This window comes from Pelophylax lessonae, assembly GCF_965119305.1.
Source record: "Pelophylax lessonae genome assembly, chromosome: 12".
Classification (NCBI taxonomy): domain Eukaryota; kingdom Metazoa; phylum Chordata; class Amphibia; order Anura; family Ranidae; genus Pelophylax; species Pelophylax lessonae.
This window is the reverse complement of record NC_138779.1, coordinates 48,928,787-48,952,327: the sequence shown is the minus strand read 5'-3', so window position 1 is coordinate 48,952,327 and position 23,541 is coordinate 48,928,787.

Here is a 23,541-nt window from a genome sequence, read left to right as displayed (position 1 = left end):
CAATAAGTGTATATTGGTTTGCGCAAAATGTATCAGGTTTACAAACTAGGGGAAACATTTATGTCATTTTTATTTATCTTTTTTACCAGTAATGGCGGTGATCAGCGATTTTTAGCGGGACTGCGACATTGCGGCAGAGGGATCGGACACCTAACTGACATTTTTGACACTTTTGGGGGGACCAGTGACATTACTACAGTAATCAGCACTAAAAATATGCGCTGTTACTGAGTTTCAAATGCCAATAAACTTCCATCTGAAGGCATTTTTTTTTTTTGCTTTAAAAAAAAATGCCACTAAACGAAATTGCCTCTAAATGACTGTAAACGTCTCAGTGTACATGGACAGATAACATAACATAGAGGAGAGTTCGGGGGCTGCTGAAAAAAAATGCCCAACTGCTCCTAAACGTCCGTTTATCAGCAGAAGTGTACATGAGGCCTAAGACTTTCATTGTGGTGTATTAATTTTTGCAACATGGTCTTGAATGAATTTGTTAGGAAATCAATGGCCCGCATTTGTGGAAGTATTTTATAGAATAGTGTCCCATAGAAAATGTTGATCCTGAAAGGAAAGTAAAGAAGGTTTTCTGACAAATCTGCTGGGGTGTACTCATTTATGCTGAGCACTGTGTATATATATATATATATATATATATATATATATATATATATATATATATATATATATATAAAGGCCCATTTAGACAGGAGATAGTTAATCTACCAGCATGTCTTTGAATGAAGGAAAACCACACAAACACAGGGACAACATGCAAACTCCTTGCAGAGGGTGTCCTCACCAGGATTGGAACCTGGGACCCCAGTGCTGAAGGTAGAAATGACCACTAAAGGCAGCCCATAGATGAGTTTTTTTTTTTTTCTACAACCAGTGAGTTGAACAAAAAACAAATTACCGGATTCTCCCATCCACACTCTCCATGTTGATAGGAGACTTCCCCACCATCAGAATACACTGATCAGCACTGCTAGATGTAGCCAGTGGTGCTGATCGAGCAGGGATAATGCGACAGGCTGCTTGTACAGTCGATCAGTACAGTGGGGAAAATAGAAATTTGGTCCCCTGCAGATTTTGTAAGTTTGCCCATTTACAAAGAAATGAAGGGTCTATCATTTTTGTCATAGGTGTATTTTAAATGATAGAGACAGAATATCAACCAAAAACAAGAAAAAACCCAGGCAAGTTTTGTGCACAGTGTTTCCCATAGGGGTAGGTGCAGCACTTCTAGCAGCCAAAAGAGATCACTGAGTCCTGTCCGGGCCACTGAAGGTCCATTTAATCCTTCTCTTCCAATTGAATGTGTACACTGCACAGAGATCCAGGTGTCAACACCGATCCCCCGGTCTATGGGCTCCTCTGCTGGCTGTCTTCGTGCACAGCTACAGCCAGAGCTGATTGACTACATCTCCAGCCACAGCCGCTCCACCGAGGGGGGCAGGGCTGCACTAACAGCCAAGACACGCCCCCCACAGCCTCTGGTGAGAGCTGTTGGGAGGGGGGCTGTGAAGAGGAGAAAGCAGTGAGGGGGCTGTGAAGAGGGGAGATCTGTGCAGGGGGAGGGACTGTGAAAGGGTAAGGGCTGCGAAGAGGTGAGATCTGTGCAGGGGGGGGGGGCAGTAAAAAGGTAAGGGCTGTAAAGAGGTGAGAGCTGTGCAGGGGGGGCTGTGAAAAGGTAAGGGCTGTGAAGAGGAGAGAGCTGTGCAGGGGGGGCTGTGAAAAGGTAAGGGCTGTGAAGAGGTGAGAGCTGTGCAGGGGGGCTGTGAAAAGGTAAGGGCTGTGAAGAGGTGAGAGCTGTGCAGGGGGGGGGGCTGTGAAAAGGTAAGGGCTGTGAAGAGGTAAGAGATGTGCAGGGAGGGGGCTGTCAAAAGTTAAGGGCCATGAAGAGGTGAGAGCTGTGCAGGGGGCTGTGAAAAGGTGAGAGCTGTGGAGGGGGGTGTGTGTGAAGAGGTTAGAGCTGTGCAGGGGGGGCTGTGAAAAAGTAAGGGCTGTGAAAAGGTGAGAGCTGTGCAGGGGGGGCTGTGAAAAGGTAAGGGCTGTGAAGAGGAGAGAGCTGTGCAGGGGGGGCTGTGAAAAGGTAAGGGCTGTGAAGAGGTGAGAGCTGTGCAGGGGGGCTGTGAAAAGGTAAGGGCTGTGAAGAGGTGAGAGCTGTGCAGGGGGGGGGGGGCTGTGAAAAGGTAAGGGCTGTGAAGAGGTAAGAGATGTGCAGGGAGGGGGCTGTCAAAAGTTAAGGGCCATGAAGAGGTGAGAGCTGTGCAGGGGGCTGTGAAAAGGTGAGAGCTGTGGAGGGGGGTGTGTGTGAAGAGGTTAGAGCTGTGCAGGGGGGGCTGTGAAAAAGTAAGGGCTGTGAAAAGGTTAGAGCTGTGCAGGGGGGGGGGGGCTGTGAAAAGATGAGGGCTGTGAAGAGGTGAGAGCTGTGCAGGGGGGCTGTGAAAAGGTAAGGGCTGTGAAGAGGTGAGAGCTGTGCAGGGGGGGGGGGGGCTGTGAAGAGGTGAGAGCTGTGCAGGGGGGGCTGTGAAAAGGTAGGGGCTGTGAAGAGGTGAGAGCTGTGCAGGGGGGGCTGTGAAAAGGTAAGGGCTGTGAAGAGGGGAGAGCTGTGCAGGGGGGGGCTGCGAAAAGGTAAGGGCTGTGAAGAGGTGAGAGCTGTGCAGGGGGGGGGCTGTGAAGAGGTGAGAGCTGTGCAGGGGGGGCTGTGAAGAGGTGAGAGCTGTGTGTGTGTGTGTGTGTGTGAAGAGGTGAGAGCTGTGGAGGGGTGTGTGTGTGTGTGTGAAGAGGTGAGCGCTGTGGAGGGGGGAGGGGTGTGTGTGTGTGTGAAGAGGTGAGAGCTGGGATGGGGCTCCAATATGTGTCCTAGTAGTCCAAGTATGAGTATCTGGGCAGCTTTTTGCGCACATGACTAATCCGCTTATAGTTGTCTATGAATGGTCCTGCCATCATCTTACACCCTTGGCTGGCTTCACTATATTCTCATATTCTGATTTGTCTAAGGTGTGCATTGGCCCAGACTTTATTTTTGTTTCTTTATGGTAAGACCGATCTTGGCACCCCCCAAGCCCCTTTCCCCTCCGAACTACACTTGGCCGATCTCTCAGTGTTTCTTTTTCACATTCTAGGGAAAACTCTGTCAGCATTTTCCCGTCAGAAAAAGCCCGGACTAAGCAGAGGCTTCGGAGAAGCAAAACAGCCCAAATATTTGTTTTGTTTGTAGTGGGCACAAGGGAGACGCGGCCGGTCGGGGCACGGAGCTGCCTGCCCTCAGGGACACATCTTGGCTGCAGCTGTAATTATGGGGTTTGGCGGAGTGTTGGTGGAGGCTGGAAGGGGAACAATTAGTGATGCACACATTCCCTGACCTAAACAGTATTCAGAAATGGCTGCTGTGAGGGGATGTCTGCAGAGAACATGGGACAGCTGCTGTGTGTGTGATTGAGAACACTGAGGGGATCTGAAGACCTTTCAGCTGATATTTTGTTGTACTTTCCATGAGAAGCGGCCTGTTACATGGTTATCTTAGGGATAATGTCTGCCAGCCTCGGCTAACTGGCTCCAGATGCCACAGACTGCTCAACATCATAATAAGAAGGCAGGGTGGAGGGGTGGACAGGCTGGGACTTGTAGTCCTCAATGCAAAACACTGTATGACAGATATCATGGCCCAGTCACACCTTCACGTTATGTCATGCTCAGTCGACCCTCCTCCAGGCTACATGGAATTTTCCATGGATTGCCTGCACTGGTGGTGTTTGGTTTCCAGCACATGAAGGTCCTAATTCTTCAAACTGCAGGACCTCCAGCTATATACACAAATAAAATACATATGGGGGAGTAGTTTACCAATCTACCAAAGGATTAGTATACAATATCTGTTTATCCAGCCCTGAGATATAAACAGCTCTATGACCAGCTTGATGACCTAATTTTCCTCTACTTCAATTAAAGGTAAAACTTATTTTTTGTTTTTCATTTTGGACAGAGTAAGGACGGGTTTTACCCCTGTCAATCTTTTTTGCCATCTGTGTCCCCTTGGGGAGATTCCCCTTCACTTCCTGTCCCATTGCCAAACAGGAAGTGAGCGGAAATACCTGCAAAGTGATGGAATCACTGGGCTGTCACCAGAACTAGTTCCCGGATTGGAAGATTTCCCAGCTATTACTATTCTAGTGTCAACCAAAAACGGACACATATTCTAATCTCTCTCCATTCTATCTAAAACTAAAATGAGAAAAAATTGCCCTCAGTTATACTTTATACACACAGTCCATTCACCTCTCTGTCCCCTTCCTGTGAATGGATAGCTACATAGTTAGGCTTCTTTCACACAGGCAGCCAGGGGGTGGGTGATTGGGAGGTTTTAGCTTGATGGTTCACTTTTTTTTTCTTAAAAGGTGAACTAACCCTTTAAAGCAGAACTCCAGCTAAAAATAAAATAAAAACAAATAGCTTGTTAAAAGATTAAAAAAAAAAAGAACTAGCCTTTGCTGCAAAACTCAGTTGATCCAGAAATTTCCCCTGCAGTACTTTTCCCTGCCACTAGAGGCCCTCAATCTGAGGCCAGCATTAATCAACCCACTCAATCTGAGGCCAGCATTAATCAACCCACTCAATGTGAGCCCAGTACTTTTCTCTGCCACTAGATGCCCTCAATCTGAGGCCAGCATTAATAAACCCACTCACTCTGAGCCCAGGTCATCCTGGACTCACTCCTAACCTGTGACTGGATAATGAAAGGTGAGACAGAACAGTTTTGAGCTCATCTCTCTTTTACTCTGCTCTCTCCTTTCATCAGCATGCTTCTTTTGAGCACATGAACTGATTGGCTTCTTGTGCTGCTTCTTCCTTTCCCAGTCTGAGCTGTGCTGTACGGTGGACTCCAAGGTGCTGATACGAGGTCAAATTAAGGCATGTATACACTGTTTGCATTTAAAAAATCCAGTTATTGGTGTAGTTTTGAATACAAAGCTGCAGTACTTTGTTTCTTTTATATCTGGGGTTCAGCTTTAAGGCATGCTAAAATGACATACATGAGAAGATGCCACCTTGCTGTTGCATTTAAGGCACCTTTTAGATTGAGAGATCGGGGCCAAGGTGCTTTAAAAGCCGCAGCTGCATACAGAACGCAGGAAGTGCCCTCCTCCGGAGAGGAAATCTAGAAAACACGTCTATAAATGCAATGTAAAAACCTATAAAAGAAACAACGGCAATGAAAGAAATAGGCATGAAATGCAATGAAGTGTGACTGGGGCCATGTCTGATGTGACACTGCTCCTATCACTTACAATGGCAATGCGGGGAATGCATTAACCACTTCTGGACCGGAAGGTTTTACCCCCTTAATGACCAGGCCATTTTTTGCGATTCGGCACTGCGTTATTTTAAAGGACAATTGCGCGGTCGTGCGACGCTGTATCCAAATAAAATAGATGTCCCTTTTTTCCCACAAATAGAGCTTTCTTTTGCTGGTATTTGATCACCTGTGCGATTTTTTTTTTTTTTTTTTTTTTTTGCGCTATAAACCAAAAAAGAGCAACAATTCTGGAAAAAAAAAAAAAAACAATATTTTTCACATTCTGCTATATAACATTCCCAATAAAAAAAATTTAAAAAATCAAATTTTTTCATCCTTCTAGGCAAACTTGTATTCTGCTACATATTTTTGGTAAAAAAAAATCCCAATAAGCGTATTTTGATTGGTTTGCACAAAAGTTATCGTGTCTACAAACTAGGGGAAAGATTTATGTCATTTTGATTTGTTTAGTTTTTTACTAGTAATGGCGGTGATCAGCGATTTTTAGTGGGACTGCGACATTGCGGCGGACAGATCAGACCCCTAACTGACATTTTTGAGACTTTTGGGGGGACCAGTGACATTACTGCAGTAATCAGTGCTGAAAAAAATGCAATTTTACTGTAATAATGACACTGAAGAGGAAGGGGGTTAAATCAGGGGGGATCAAAGGGTTAAGTGTGAGCGGGTGTTTTCTAACTGTGAGGGGGATGGGCTTGTGAAATTAACACAGGGACCTGTGTTCCTAAATAGAGGATCACAGGCGTTCTTTGTTCATTCCAGAGGGAACAACGGTCTGCTGTGTTTGCAACAAACCTTCGCTCTCTCTCTACGGGGAGCAATCGCGGCCGCCAGTCCCATGGATCGGCCTTCAGTCTTCATATGGGGCAGTGCTCCTGCGAACCGACATACCCATACTGCGAACCAGCCTGCTGCAGTATACTGTATCTGCGTCGGGCGGTCGGCAAGTGGTTAAGGTAAAAACCCTTCTGCCTTTAGAATCACTTTTAGCTTTAATATTTGTGTTATGGAGGATGTTACAGTTGGAGGTAAAACATACAAAGGTGGGCAGGAATCCTTAAAGTCAGGAACTATTACAGGGAGATCTCACTGTTGGTGTGTCCAGGATATATAAGATGGGAGGCCCACACCAGCTTGTATAAACTTTTAAAAGATTTTTATTTTGGAACATCCAACGTGTTTCGGGGGTTCAGCACTCCCCCTTCATCAGGGCTAAAAACAGGGTGATGAAAAGGCCTTTCCAATCCAAGCACCTGCATCACCCTGTTTTTAGCCCTGATGAAGGGGGAGTGCTGAACCCCCGAAATACATTGGGTGTTCCAAAATAAAAATCTTTTTAAAGTTTATAAAAAGGCTGGTGTGGTGCGCCCATCCTTTCAGAACCCCTCTGGGGGTCCAGCAAGAACCCCACAGTTGCTGGTGAGCAGCCCCTAGGACCACAAAGCACCTCTCCAATCAAAAAACATGTGCATAAGGTTCAGCGCTCCTACATAACAAAGATTGCAGATTATATAAGAAGCCCAAGGCTGTCTGAGCCCACTTGGTTCCAGGAATAACAGAAAATATCGGGTTTTGGGTGGACTGGCCCTTTAATGCAGTGATCCTCTAAGCCCAGATACATTGTGTATGTTCTGAGATGTGTATACATAGTGGTTGGTATATGAGGGGCTGTGCTGTGTTTATGGGTATGACACACTGCGTGTTTGCTGACAAGGTGCTGTGTCAGGCGCAGGCAATGCTGAGTTCTGCACTTTCCCTGCACCAATTAAACCAAGAACTGGGGGCTGGTGACTCACGGTGGCTGAATTTCCAGCCACTGAGTGAGGCTTTGAGCGAAGGAGAAATACAAAGGATCGCTTATTGCAGGGCCTGGAGCACAGGAGGCAGAAAAGAGTTCTGTATATGACGGGGAAAATCCAGCGGTGGGGTGACAGGGACGTCAGCCGAGCAATTGGAACCACATGTAGCCAAGGATTGGCCTGAAGCTGCCTCGGCATAAGGAAGGCAGACGCACGTGGGTCCTTCTAAGACTCCACAAAGGACGTCACACTGCAGCCAGCAATGGGCGACATCCGCTGTTATTGTGTGTACCCCATAAAAACAAGCCACCCAATACCCCTTATTCTGTTATTACCCCAAATGAAATGTGTCATGTCAGTGAGGGCTTGTTCGCACCAGCTGTGTTGGACAGCATGGAGCAATGCAGGTTCAGTGCAAGGACACAATTGTTCTCTACATGGCCTGTTCAGATTATACAGGTGCATGATGTACAGCAAGTCTGCATTTATTACACAGTGCAATGCACAAAAACAAGTGTCAACTCATCACAGCACAGAGCAATACCATGTTCACTAAAGTGTAATTTTGTGACTTTATAATGAATTAAAAAAAAGGAAAAGCAAAATAAGTAAATGCATGTTACAGCCCCTACACAATGCACACCAGTGTGCGGGGAACATAAAGTGCATCCGCTGTTGTGAACAGACCCTAAAGGCTGTCCTACTGCAACATGTTGGTGTGAACAGATCTTATGGAAAGCAAGGATTGTTGCCTTGTCTTTGTATTGGGACTGGCAAAACACTGAGGTAATCAGACCTGCACAGAATTGTGGGACAGAAGTTGGTGTGCAGGCCATTTATCATCATGCACTGCACTGGGCCTGAACAAGAATCATTCATTTTTCTCTATGTATACCTAGCAATGAGCCAATCTGTAAAATGCAAATACAGATACATCTCAACCCAGTCATGCAGACTGCTGGGAATGCTTGGGCTGCCTAACCATGATATCTATTACATTCGTCTGCTAACATCATGCTTGCCATATCTCCCTAGCAGGGCTACTTTTTTTCACATTGGTGTCAGTGGGTGCCATGCACAACAATGTAACTTGGGCATTCAGTACTCACACTGACATTAGTGTCAGGTTTAAATGCTACTATCTATCACTCCTGGGGGCACACTACTGTACGTACTTATGCCAATGTAATGGGTATTCTTTTTTCCACTGATGTCAATGTGAGGGGCATTATATTCCCTATAGTCGTCTGGTCAAAATCCATGGATCAGGACCTCAAATCCCTACTGATGAGTCCTTCTGTATTCTAGCAGATGGAGCTCTTCCTTGTGGCTCTGCACTGGTATGTCGACAGTCTGACAAATGCTCTTTGGCAGATACAGATATAAAGGATGCATTCCCTTGATGTTTATAGAAGATGGATCCTTTGGTTTACATGCTGGTTTTTGGAGCTCCCGTGCAAGAAACATCTCCAGTGCCCTTTGTTTGGCCAATCCTTAGGTACCGCTAACAAGGAAGTCACAGGGCAAGAGTACCTATTTGTCACAGAAAAAGAAGGCAAAACCTCCAGTAGGTAAAACCTCTGCCCTTGGAATGAAAGAGTTCTTTATTTTCTTCTCAGGCCTTCAGGGCCAAGTCAAAGCTTGTAACTCAGTTCTGTAGTAAGTTCTGGTCCCCTTAACCCACTAAGTCCAGAAGTACTGTAAACCCTCTTCTCAATGAAGGAACACCCCCTTTTGTCAGAGGGGGACATCTTTCAGCATTTGTATTCATCTGGTCACAGGACATTTCACATGTTTTGGTCCAGAACCTTGTATTCAGGGAGTACAAATTAGAGTTTTGCTTCCTGCCTCCCCATTACTTCACGCTAATAAAATTTCCGACCTCTCTCTAAAGCAAAGAGACCTTCTCTGCACTCTGAAGCAATTCCCCTCTCAAGGGGTCAGTGCCCCTGGTTAGGAGCTGGTAAGAGATGCCAGGGTTTAATTCCAACCTGTTGGCAATTGGCATCCCCAATTCCGAAGTAGGCATTGGCTCCATACTGTTTAAGATTCTCAGTCAGTTCCTTTAGGTATCAAGTCATGTATGCAATTTGCCAGATCTATAATTGCTTCTGTTCACCCAACAGATTTTTTGGCCTCCATGGACATCAAGGATACTTACCTGCACATTCCCATCTTTCCAGTACACCAATGTAATTTGGGTTTTGTGGTGAGCATGCAATATTTCTAATTTCTTGCTCCTCCTTTTGGCCTGTCCACTGCGCAATAGATTTTCACCAGGCTGCTTGCCCCGGTTCTAGCCCTTTTTCGCTCTCATGGTAGGCTATATGGATGAACTACTGCTGAGGGAACAGTCAGCACAGGCTCTGTTTACCAACAGTACCGACCCTAGTTCCTATATTTTCAGAAACATGCGCTGGATCCAAATTACTGCTTGGAGTATCTGGGCCTAATCTTGGAAATGGCCCTGTGCAGGGTCTTCCTTTAGCTGAAAAGTCCAGTCTAACTATTCCCACGTATGGACCCTACAGTCAAAGAGACACCCAAGAGCATATGCCCAGGTTCATTCCAAAACATTTCAGCTCAACAGTCTACCAGTGTGAGACAAGCAAGCTTCATCTCTGGACCAACCCATATAACTTTCCAGCAACACCAGGCTTGCCCTGGCATGATGGATCTCCAGTTCAGCACTGAAATAGGGAGAATCCATTCTCCCAATGATCTAGAAGGTTATTGTTAATAAATGTCAGCCTGTTTAATTACCCTCACTGACCAGGAGATATGGTTATTGGCAGAAACCAAATTCCCTAATAATAATCTGGAGTTTAGGCAATTCAGTTGCACTTTCATTTCGGCCATCCCTACATTCTCAAAAGCTAGGAAATGTATTTCTTGAAAGGCCTACCATTTCATTTGTAAGGTGTATGTTCCATCCCAGGTAGTATACTGAGGAATAAATCCTTTTTTTTTTTCAGTCCGATCTGGATCAGGGTTTGGCCTTGAGTACCATTGAGGGTCAAACGCCGGCCTTAGTGAATCTCTTAAAGTGGTCATTTGCTTCTTACTTGTTATTGAAGGCTTTTGTACAGGGTATTGCTCACATTATCCCACCTGCGCATTCCCCGGTGACTGTGGGCTCTCAGTCTAGTCCTGCTCCTCCTTCAGAGACTGCCCTTCGAGTCTATGAGGGAAATTCCTCTCTATAGAATTGGAAAGGTAACCGCGCTAATGGAAAAAGTATTATAAAGTTAGCTGCAACTTCAAGTGTGACCACACCCTTACAAAATATAGATAAACAAGTCGCGCTCAATGATGAATAGACTAAATAAATGTCCATACACCTAGTGATAGGTAGACTTCAAATAATGTTCAAATATGGTATAAAATATAATGGTGATATTAGACCAAATGAATGTCCATAATAGTCCAAATAGTAAATTAGGTGAAAAATGTGTGAAAAACAAATTGATGTCAATCCAGACTCCCCATGGTAATACACTTACCGAAACAAAGTGAATAGGATGCAAGGATTCAAATCGGAGCTCTTGATAGCTTGTTAGAAGAAATCCTTAATTGGACTCCCAGAAATAAGTAACATGGAATCATAAAAGAAAAAAGAGGAACGCCATAGGGTAAAACCCCACAAACATGTATGGTGATATTGTACTATGGTTCAAAAACCACCAGTGAACACCTTATCTACTAGGTCACGGCGTGCTGACGTCATTTCCTGGAGTGTCCGACGAGTGCGGATGTGCGCTGTCCTCCGGCCGGCGGCTGGTTTACTACAATTTTTCAGTTCCTCTTGCATGTGAGTTATACAACCTTTATTACATTAAAATTGGTACGTTTTAACACTATGGCGCCTTTTTCCATTTCATGTCATTGATGACTGGGGCCTGTTATTTGTGAGCAATTTTCCACCACCCATCTGACTTCAGAACACTACATGAGACTCAAAGTTTGCAGTCTGGTAAGAGGCCTCTTTATCGGTGGTGGTGGTGTGCATACTTGACTGTTGGAGTGCTTTATAAGCCCACTATCCTCTGTCTTGATACCATACAAGCGATGTGATTACAGTCTGGTAAGAGGCTGACCTATCGGTGGTGGATCTAATTGGTGTATCACAAGCCTACTATTTCTTTGTTTCTGGTAAGGAGTACCTACAACAAGTGCCTTCTCTGGATTGGGTATTTACATCTTTGCTCCTTTTTCCTTAGTTCTGGTAAGCAGCATTAATGTTGGTGGTGGATATACACTCACTACAATCACCTATTTCTTCTTTTTTGTTTTTGATTTTTCACATTGGTGTTGAGCTCACTGGTGGTTTTTGAACCATAGTACAATATCACCATACATGTTTGAGGGGTTTTACGCTACGGCGTTCCTCTTTTTTCTTTTATGATTCCATGTTACTTATTTCTGGGAGTCAAATTACGGATATCACCTAACAAGCTATCAAGATCTCCGATTTGAATCCTTGCTTCCTATTCACTTTGTTCCGGTAAGCGTATTACCATGAGGAGTCTGGATTGACATCAATTTGTTTTTCACACATTTTTCACCTAATTTACTATTTGGACTATTATGGACATTCATTTGGTCTAATATCACCATTATTTTTGATACCATATTTGAACATTATTTGAAGTCTACCTATCACTAGGTGTATGGACATTTATTTAGTCTATTCATCATTGAGCGCGACTTGTTTATCTAAATTCCTCTCTATACCCTGACTTGCAAGGTTACCATTCTCATCACCATTACTTCTGCATGAGATGTTTGTTCTTTACAGGTAAAAGCTGTCAATTCAGAGTTTGTGTTACACAAAGATTGGGCTCTTTCTTCCCAAAGTGATTTCTTCCTTCCACCTTAACTTTTTGTCCTGCATCCAAAACTTCCTTAGGATGTTTCTCTCCATTGTCTGGTTGTGGTTCGAGCTTTTTGTGTCAAGCTCTCAGCTACAGCCTCTTTTCTTCAGTCACACTTGCTGTCAATCCTGAAGGCCCCTGCAAGAATCAGTCAACTCTTGTTCCACTATTGCCAAGTGGATTCAGCAACTTACTATTTAGGTCTATGACCTTAGGAGGGGGCCCCTCCCCCCTCTTTTTTTCAATCAAGGTACACTCTACTAGATCTGTTAGTGCTTCTTAATCTTTTCAATATCAGGCTTTGGTTTGTCAGACCTGCAATGCGGCTACCTGGTCCTCAGTTCATATATTTGTTAAAGTGGTTATAAACCCTTACATCTAGCCAGAGAAGTGACTATCCTCGGGTGATACACAGAGATAAAACAAATCCTCCCACATATGTTACACCTGTTTATCTGCCGTCTTCTCTTCTCTACACCTGTTCAAAGTCCATAATCTATACAGCTTTTCTAAACTTTCAGAAAGCAGGAGGTGAGGAGCTGAAGTTACACTCAGTGAAGAGAGCTGATTGGAGAGAAGGGACACCCCCCCCCCCCCCCTTCACACAACACACAGGAACAAAGCTCAGGCAGTCAATCACAGGCTGTGGATAAAGAGAAAAGATTGGCCCACACCATCACGGAGCTGAAGCAGATACAAATCCTTTTCTTGTCACTATGCCAGATAGACACACAGACAGCCTATTTGTCAGTCTGGCATGGTGACAATAGAATCATTTTATGTACTTCAGCTCCGTGGTGTTGGGAGCGGCCAATCTTTTCGATTTATCCTTTAAGTTTTCAGAGGGAGCCAGGGCAGGCACCCATATCGGATAGCTATTCATGATCACCTGAGTGGTGTATACACTCTGCTTGGAATCACAGGCTGTGTGCCAGAGCTCCCTCACCCTGTCAACTTGTTATAAGTGATTCATGTGGATAGCAGGGGAACGGGGCAGCCAACAGAAATTACACTTAGTGCTCTGTATTCAGAGAACTACACTCTATTCAGAGAAGTACACTCTATAGGGTGATATGCTCTGTTCAGATTTCATGTTTGAGGTTTACAACCACTTTTTTTGACATCCAGGCCTTAACTGGGTGCCAGCTTTGGGCAGAAGGTTCTTCAGGTGGCCTTATTTCTTTTTTCCTGGTTTCTTTCTTGGACCTGTTATCTGTTTGCTGTTCTGTTGCCCAGCACTCAGTTCAACTGCTTTTGGCTGTCCAATTGATGCCAGAATTACCATCCTGTGTCTTATGATTTACAATTTAAAAAAAAAAGGGGGCCAATGTCCTACCTTTTCATGGAGTACATCAGAGGACACACAGGTCCCTCCCCTCTGTATGTATGGTCCACTATGACAGTGTTTCTAAACTTCTGTCCTCAGGACCAGGTTTGCAAGATAACACAAATGCATCACAGGTGATATCATTTGCTGCTTCGTGATTGCAGTATTCTAGTCTGCATCTCCTCAAGGTGATACTTAAAATCTGACCTGTTAGTGGGTCCTGTGGACCGGAGTTGAGAACCACTGCACTATGATCTACTCTTGTTATTGCTTTCTACAAATCGGAGGGCATGCTGAGAGTTGGAGAGGTTATACAGGGCTGTCGTCACAGCTTTACTTTGCCTATGTCCAGTCACCTGAAGGCAGCTGCATAACCCAATGGTTCCAGAATTACTATCCTGAGTCCTGTGATGTACTCCAAGAGAAGGATTTTACAGGTCAGATATAAATCCTATTTTGTTTCCACTGAACACTAATTCCCACAGAATTAAATATTGTACGTAGAGTTGAGCGGACACCTGGATGTTAGTCTGGGTTCGTGACCCGGACTTAACCCTGAACTTTACCCCGATCCCGAACCCCAGTGAAGTCAATGGAGACCCGAACTTTTGAGCACTAAAATGTCTCTAAAACAAACATGGAAAGGGCTAGAGGGCTGCAAATGGCAGCAAAATCATCTTAAGAGCATGGCAAGTGCTCTGCAAACAAATGTGGATAGGGAAATAACTTAAAATATATTCAAAAAAATAAAAATAATAATCTTGAATGATGTAGGAGGAGGACGAGGCCCATATGGAGTAGGAGGTTTAGGTAGCGGTGGATATGGCGGTGTAGGTGGAAGCGGCGGTGGTTTTGGAGGAGGACGAGGTAGCCAACACTGGTTTTGGTTTTTAATTTAATTTTTTTTTTTATATGAGGGTACACCCCAAAAGAGTAAGAAAGATCAAATACAACAATGGCTGGGCAAGGCCGGTATACATGTCTATTCTGCACAAGGTACGGACAAGTCCTGTGGGATCCATGCCTGGTTCATTTTAATGAACGTGAGCTTGTCCACATTGGCTCTGGACAGGCGGCTGCGCTTGTCTGTGATAACGCCCCCAACCGTGCTAAATACACGTTCACATAATACACTGGCTGCTGGGCAGGCCAGCACCTCCAAGGCGTGAAGGGCAAGCTCAGGCCATGTGTCCAATTTGGAGACCCAGAAGTAGTACTACGTCGCCCACCCAGGAGCCTGTAGGGGGGCGAGCGTGCGCCGCCCCCGCTCGTTTACGGCCATCCCCGCACGAGTGACCAGCGGCTCCGATGTCCGCCGGCCACTCGCGATCTCCCGCTGGAGAGGGAGAAAGGCAGGCAGCTAATGTAAACAAGAGAGAAGACAGCGCAGTGCCTTCTAAGTGCAGCAAGACATTTATTGAAGTATGTGCAGCAGTATTACACTCACATTTAGTCGGTGAATAAGATGCAGTTAGTCAAGTAATGTTGCTCATCAGGAGCATCACTGGAGCGGGTCCTGGTGGTGGAGGCAGTGGATCCCGGTGAGAGCGGCAGGGGGGGTTCCTCCGTGTGTACAGGGACAGCCTCAGTGGTGTCTGCGGGCTCCCTGAAGAAGGAGCGCATGCTCCGATAACGCGTCGTCGTAGCATCCCGCATCACCGACAGGAGTGACGTCAGGATCCCAGGACCCACGAATGCCAGCGTTCCACCAGCTGACGGGGAGCCCGCGGACACCACCGAGGCCGTCCCTGTACACACGGAGGAACCCCCCCTGCCGCTCTCACCGGGATCCACTGCCTCCACCACCAGGACCCGCTCCAGTGATGCTCCTGATGATCAACATTACTTGACTAACTGCATCTTATTCACCGACTAAATGTGAGTGTAATACTGCTGCACATACTTCAATAAATGTCTTGCTGCACTGTCTTCCCTCTTGTCTCCCCCCAGAGATCTCTTCTGCTCTTCCGCCGGCAGCCACTACAGTGGACAGCTACCCCCTGAACTGTTTGGGGGTCCCCAGGACCAGACTTTTTTGAGACCTCTTCTTGCGCCAATTCACCACTAAAACCATTGGCTAATGTAAAAAAAGCTGTCTGTCATTCTCCCTGGTGTAACAGCAGAGACTATACGATCCTGCTATGTAGGATCGTATGTCTCTGTGGTTACATCAAAAGCCACGCCCCTTGACAGTTAGAAGCACACCCCTAGGGAAACACTTAAGCCCTGGATCTTTAATAAAGTTAACCCCTTCCCTGCCAGTGTCATTTTTACAGTAACAGTGCATATGTATAGCACTAATTACTGTAGTAATGTCACTAGTACCCCCAAAAGTGTCAAAAATGATAGTCAGGGGTCCGATCTGTCTGCCACAATGTTGCAGTCCTGCAAAATAAATCGCAGATCGCCGCCATTACTGGTTAAAATAAAAAAAACAATAAAAATTGCATAAATCTTTCCCTTAGTAAACACAATAACTTTTGCGCAAACCAATCAAAATACGCTTATTGCGATTTTTTTTTTTACCAAAAATATGTAGCAGAAAACAAATTGGCCTAAAATGTTAAAGCGGAGTTCCACCCTGGATTTTTTTTTTTTTTCTTTTAATACCCCCGGGACAGTCAGGGCTAGTGCATTCCACAATGGCTAGCCTCTGATCTGTCCCGGGTTGCACTTACCTGTTAGGACAAATACTTACCTTGCAAACGTCTTGTCCAGCGCTGCCATCTCAGATGTGGGCAGCTTGAAGCCAGCGAGATCCCCTTCGGCGTCTTCTTCCACCTTCTTTGGTCCCACGATGCTCTGCGCCGGCCCCGACGTCACTTCCGGGTCGTGCGCGTCATCCCTCTACAGCTTCTGGGCATGCCCAGAAGCTGTTTAGAAGGGGATGACGCGCTCGACCCGGAACTGACGTCGGGGCCGGTGCAGGCGCAATGATTCCTGGGAGCTATGACGTTCAGCTCCCAGGAATCATTGCAGAGCCAGGAAGTGACGATGGGCCGCGGCCGAGGAAGGAGGAAGAAGGAAGTAAGGTAAGTATTTTTTCTTCGCTACGAGGTAAGTAAAAAAAAAAGAAAATATGCGATTATCCATTTCTTTTTCAGGTGACCCGGAGCGAGAAGATGGAGGTAAGTATTAAATTAGGGTGGAACTCCACTTTAAAAAAAATTATGATTTTTACATTTTTTTTGGGGAATTTCAAGTAAAAAAATGAGAAAAATATTGTTATTTTTTCAAAATTGACGCTCTTTTTTTTGTTTATAGCGCAAAAATAAAAATCGCACAGGTGATCAAATACCAGCAAAAGAAAGCCCTGTTTGTGGGAAAAAAAAGGATGTCAATTTCATTTGGGTACAGCGTCACACGACCACGCAATTATCTGTTAAAGTCACGCAGTGCCGAAATAGGCCCAGGTCTTTGAGCAGCCAAATCCTCCGGGGCTTAAAGAGGTTGTAAACCCAAATTTTTTACTTTTCAACCTGAAAGAGAAACCCATAATGAGCTAGTATGCATCGCATACTAGCTCATTATGAAATACTTACCTTATAACGAGCCCCCGCTGTGCCACCCGCTTACCTCTATGTCATGTTCAGTCGCCCGTCTTCTGGGATCGCGGCATCCGGCAATCTGATTGGCCAGAGCCGCGGTGACGTCATGGGGCACGGGTGCGGGAGCCGACGGTCATGGCCCGGGGCTCTGAAGGAATGGCACCAGCGGCCGTTCCTTCAGAGCGCATGCGCCAGTGATGTCACTAGCTGCATGTAAGGTAAATATCTCCTAAACGGTACATGTTTAGGAGATATAGGTACAACTTGCAAAGGAGGGTTTACTTCCTCTTTAAGTGGTTAATAAAATAGTTTACTGCCTGTCTATCCACATCTACATGTCCCCCCTGTGTGAAGCGTCTGAATGGGAGAACAGATCTGTATCTGCTGATTAAAGGAGAACTGAGAACTCTACGTCATCCAGCCCTTCAGAAACATTGTAAAAAGATTGTTCTAAGACATAATGTCTTGTTTTTAGCACCTTTCTATAAGTTGGCCGCATCCTGTCACCTCTCCCACCCTTGACCAGTTTCCTTATCAATGGCATTGTCTATTGTTTCACAAGTTCCTTCAAGCCCTGAGTGGAGGAACCCACTAGGTTCATCTGCTGAATGACCACTTCTCCTTATGTAAATCCTGTCTAGCAATCAAAATCTCTGTCATGTCTAGTACTTCTGCCAGATCATCTCAGGTCCCACTGACATCAGTAACTGATGGGATGTCAACATAGTCTGTGCTCACAAAGTGTCTGTGTGTCTCTAAGCCTATAGATCCAGAGAGTTGGTTTGATTTCTCCCAGACGTGATTTTTTTAAATCATAGGCACAGCCAGGTAGACTGAGTCTTGAATGTGTTGAATACTTCAACAGTGACATTGCTCCTCATGTTTCATTCTCCATAATTATACACTGCTCAAAAAAATTAAAGGAAAACTTTGAAAACACATCAGATCTCAATGGAGAAAAATAGAATTCTTGATATCTATACTGATATGGACTGGGTAATGGGTAATGTGTTGGGACTGAAAGGATACCACATCTATCGTTTGATGGAAATTAAAGTTATCAACCTTCAGAGGGCTGAATTCAAAGACACCCCTCATCTCCATCAAGTGAGTGGTCAGTCAGGTTGGGGTGTAGTGTTCTATGTATAGAGTGTAATAGAATTGTATTATAATCATGTCCAGTGGTCGGTCATGTTGGGGTGTAGTGTTCTATGTATACAGTGTAATAGAATTGTATTAGAACACTACAGCACAACATGACCATAATACAATTCTATTACACTCTATACATAGAACACTACACCCCAACATGGCCGACCACTGGACATGATTATATGTATAGAGTGTAATAGAAGTGTATTATGATCATGTCCAGTTGTTGGGTTGTTTTGGGGAATGCATACCTACCAACTGTCTGAGATGGGAACGAGGGACACCTACTAAGAAAGGTATGAAGGCATAGGAGAATTATTTTAAAAAGTTATTTGGTAAATAAGTGCTTTTTTTTTTTCACAACTACTATTCCTTTATATTGGCTTTTGAAATTTATAAATGCAGCAATTTAAAAATTGGATGAAAGGTTTAGCAGTGGGGAAAGACTTTTTGAATGATAAAAAAGGCATTTTATATACGACTATATAGATAAGACCAAAATGAGGGACAGATGAGGATGAAAGGGACAGAGGGACTTTATTCCAAAATCAGGGACAGTCCCTCGAAATCAGGGACAGGTGGGAGCTATGGGGAATGTAATGTTCTATATTGAATATTTAGAGAGTGAATGTAACTCTGTTAGTCATCAAGTACCATTTTAGGTGGCTTGTGTATGTTGGATCTTGTAGAACTGCCTCGTTTCGGTCTTCGCTGAGTTTTTACATTTCAGATGGTCGGAAGTACTGCATTTGAAGCCAGTAAATATTCTAAATGTTAGTGTATATATATATATATATATATATATATATAGAGGGGAGACTGAGTGCTTTTAGTAATGAAAATGTTTTGGAGCTCCACAGTAATAACACATTCTTGAGTTCAGCGGTGATAACTTTGATGTTTATCGGTTTCTATAGTGAGAAGAAAACATCGCTCTGTTAAATTAACACTTAGCTAGATCATTGCTGCCAACTGCATTACGTGGCCATATATGGAGCTGTGGCTGAATGCTTATTTACTGGAAACAAACCACTATATATATATATATATATTTGTGTGTGCGAGTGTATATAGACATATATCTATACACACACATACATAGTGGTATGTCTGCCTAGACACAGATGGTGATTCCCAAGTTTCATTTCCCTGTTAAACTGGTCATACATGGATCAAGTTTTGATGCTGAATCAGCTGAAATTCAATCTGTGGATGGCCCTGTCCGCACCATCTGGCTCATCAACCTTTGATTGCAAAATTGAAGGAGCCTGGTGCAAAATTTTCAGCCGAACACTGACTGAAGCCAATCCGTTCCAGTCACTGTTCAAGTATTTTGAGAGTCTGTCAGAATACAATAGCTTGCAGAGGAAATTCCTCCATTAATACTGCTTGCGCTAGATGGGGGAATCCATTGATATCTCGTTCTGCCCCATGAGCTGTATGATTATCATCATGATGATGATCTCACAATAGCTTTTGGGAAAACTCTGTTTTGCTCATTGCAAATTTATAGCTAATATCTCTCAAAAATGTTAATATTCCAGGACAAACGTCAAGACGCCCCTTAGGACCACTTCCATTTACATGTTTCACCCAACACTGGGCTTAATGGCATCAGAGAAGTCCCAGGTGGGGCATAGCAAAGTTTGTCCTGGAGTAGTAAAGTTCTTCAAGCCTTGGATGTTATGGTGACTGCCAGCTGTTTTTCCTCTGTAGTTCAGGATGAGAATGAGCCCCAGCTTGGCATCTGCACACGGTTATCCATGAAACTGATCCATTATATATACATAGGATTTTGTACTTCTTAAAAATTGTCAGTCCTTCCAAATGTTCCCGCTGAATATTTTGTTGGTTTATTTTCAGCTGTGTGAAAGTGTGGCAAAAATGAGAATAGTTTATCGCTACTTTATAAGCCGCCAGTAATATTGAATCTTTATAAATGAACCCGACAGACACAGGAAAGGAGGAGCACCAGATGTTTTGTATAAATGCTTCATTTTTAATTTTCCAAAGTTTGTTTTAAACACAGTAAGAAAAAGAAACCGAATATATATTCACATATACATATGTATAAAAATATTTAATCAGAAATGATGTTCCTGCATCAGTATAAACTACAGGGCAATAAAACAATCTTCCAGATAGGGGGCCCCCCCAGCCATGCCTCTCCAGCGCCGGCCCCAACGAGGGCCATTATTTTCCATAGAAATAGAACAGTACTTCATGAAATGCTACACAAGTCAGCTACATGTTTCCATATAGAGAGACACCTGATTTCTCATAAATTAAGCAGAAAATACAAATACAAAGTGTGGTCATAAAAAAAAAAAAAAAAAAACACGACATACTAGACCAGCTCAGCTGCTGCGCAGGAGACGCCCACACTCTGTAGGAATGCGTTCAGCTCTTTGAGGCTGTTGAAGAGGTAAGTGGAGTGAAACTGGATTAGCTGCACCAGATGTGAGTTCATAAAGATCTACAAGTCCAGATTGTCTCAGCTTTTCAATGATCTTCAATGAAGAAGATAGGCCAGGATTTGCACAATTTAGGTTTCAAGGATCCCATTTGTTCTTTGGCAGTCACCCCATTGGGGGGAATGTATACTTTAAGATAAGTATACCTCGAGGATGAAAGCGCCTGATACAGAGTAAAAGCCAACTGTTTGATTTGGTGCTGTACCTGATGCTTATTTATCAAATGTTGCAGTCCCTGTACATTTTTCTGATTTCAAATCTGCAATTGGATTGTATAAATAAGTGAACCTGTAAATACCCAGACACAAAGGACACATGTATTTACCTTATACAGGGAAAAAAAAAAGAGATCCTGTCACTAAACCTTTGGAAAATTGCAGGTAAAGCACAGAAAAATCAAGTATCTGAAATGCTTACTTGCAGTGTTTTTCCTTTCCATAAATTATTTTTTATTCACTTGCAGTGTGCCTCTTAATTTTCTAAGGAATAGGACTACTGCAAGAGTGTCCTTTCCTCAGAGGAATGCTCTGAATGGATGTTTGAGGTAACAGTTTGATATCCCCTGTGACCCCCCTTATTTCTCTGTGTCCTGTTATCCATATAATTCCTATATACTCTGAGTTGTCATTGCTTGGGTTAAGGCACAAAGGGAAAGAATATCACCCACAGATAAGGCACAGACCCCATCCCTGACATTGCAACGCCAGCCTTCCCACTCTGGCCAGCTCCAAGTTAATGCTTTGCAGGCATTTCTCTCTAATGGACCCTCTCATCCAGTCTCTCGTATTTAAAAAAAAAATCCTTTTAATCTTAACCACTTTACCACCGGAGGATTTTGCTGTCTTCCGTCCAGGCCACTTTTTGCGATTCGGCGCTGTGCGACTTCAACTGACAATTGCGCGGTCGTGCGACGCCGTACCCAAACAAAATTTACGTCCTTTTTTCCCCACAAATAGAGCTTTCTTTTGGTGGTATTTGATCACCTGTGCGATTTTTACTTTTTGCGCTATAAACAAAAAAAGAGCGTTTATTTTGAAAAAAAAACAATATTTTTCACATTTTTTTATATGAAATTCCCCCCAAAAAAGATGTAAAAACCAATTTTTTTAAAAATTTTTGGCCAATTTGTTTTCTGCTACCTATGTTTGGTAAAAAAAATCGCAATAAGCGTATTTTGATTGGTTTGCGCAAAAGTTATTGCGTTTACTAACAAAGGGAAAGATTTCTGTCATTTTTGGTGTTTTTTTTTTTAACGCGTAATGGCGGCGATCTGCGATTTTTTTTGCGGGACTGCGACATTGCGGCGGACAGATCGGACCCTTGACTGACATTTTTGACACTTTTGGGGGTACCAGTGACATTACTACAGTAATCAGTGCTATATATATGCACTGTTACTGTAAAAATGACACTGGCAGGGAAGGGGTTAATTTTATTGGAGAGAGAGGGGTTAATGTATGCCTGGTGCTTACTGACGTGTAGGGGGGGAGGTGACTGAGTGAGTCATGGACAGATCGGATGTCCAGCTATGCTGAACAGTCCGATCTGTCACTCCCTGTCACTATGGAGATCCGCCCGCTGTGTTTACACACAGCGGGCGGATCTCCAGACTCGATCCCCGACGATCGGGTAAGAGCAGCGGCGATCGCCGCTGCTCCTCCCCTGGCCCGACTCCCGCTGTGAATGAAAACAGCGGGCGCGAGCCTCCGGCGGCGCGCAAGCGCCGCCCAGAAGGGGGAGTGTCTGACGACGTAGTACTACGTCGTCAGACGATAACGAGCCACTCTGCCGCAGTAATATTACTGTGAGCAGAGGTAAAGTGGTTAAAGAACCCAGATCTGACACATGGTCAGCATCTTGCAGACACATGACTTGCATCTTAAGCCCCGTACACACGTTCAGATAATCGGTTCGCATTTTGTTGCACGATACGAACATCGAATTCAACAATGCGTACAAACCGTATGATTTTTGTCGTACGATTCGGGAAAAGCTTCCTGGTTGCTTAGCTATGTATCAGATGGTGCAAAACAAAAACAATGGCAGCCAGGCTTTTTCCATACTATTTTAGTGTTTCTGATCATGCGCAGTCTTTTGTCAATCGATTTTTAGCGGACGCATACTGTACTGATGAAACGATTGTCGTTCGCAGGGCTATTGTACGACAGAAGTTTTCGTGTTTGTCCCTTTGGATTTTGTTGGACCAACTGTCATGATCAGCCGTCGAAAGCTGTGTACTAAGGATCAGATTATCGTACGATTATCGGAACGTGTGTACGGGGCATTAGAGAAACATTTTGTAACTTTTCTCCTTAATAGCACTTTTTTTTTGTAAAGCCTTTATTGATTCTGATGTAAACTCGATGCTGATTGGGTTGTACTGTGACACAGGTGAGAGACAAACCCCCCCCCCGGTTATTACAGAGCCCATCCATACCGCTACACACACTAATGATTACAGTCATAAGTGATGAGGTCAATCGTTCAGGACCAACCTAAAAAAAAAAAATGTAAGCTGCCATGACGGAGCGCCTGCAAATAGAACCTGCTTGGCTTTATCATTCATTGGATTTGGGATGAGTATGCAGCACAGGAAGGTTTTCCTGTCCCAGGTCAGTGCCTCAGACTGATTTGAAGCCATTGGATCATTATGACTGTCTGGGGAACTGGTTTTCAGGAGAGGTCCCCTGTCCTCCTTACAAGTTTCTGTTGAAGAGATCTCTAATGATTGCACATTGGTCCAGAATTGGCTTTATTATAAAATGTCATTGATACTCATCCTACATACAGGAAAAGTTTCTGATTGTCTTTAGATATCAGCTGACATTCCTGAATTTTATTCTAAAATGCACCCCATAAGCTAAACCTTCACCACAACAAAGGCCGGGCTCCTTCAGAAGCAGCTGATACTGTCACACTGCACTGACAGAACAGACACTGAGCACTTTACATGCACTGCTGCCCTGGTTAGCACTGATTCTACTAGCTGAAAACAGGCCAAGTTAATGTCAATGATGGGAAGGGCTCTCTGCCCTCTAACCTGA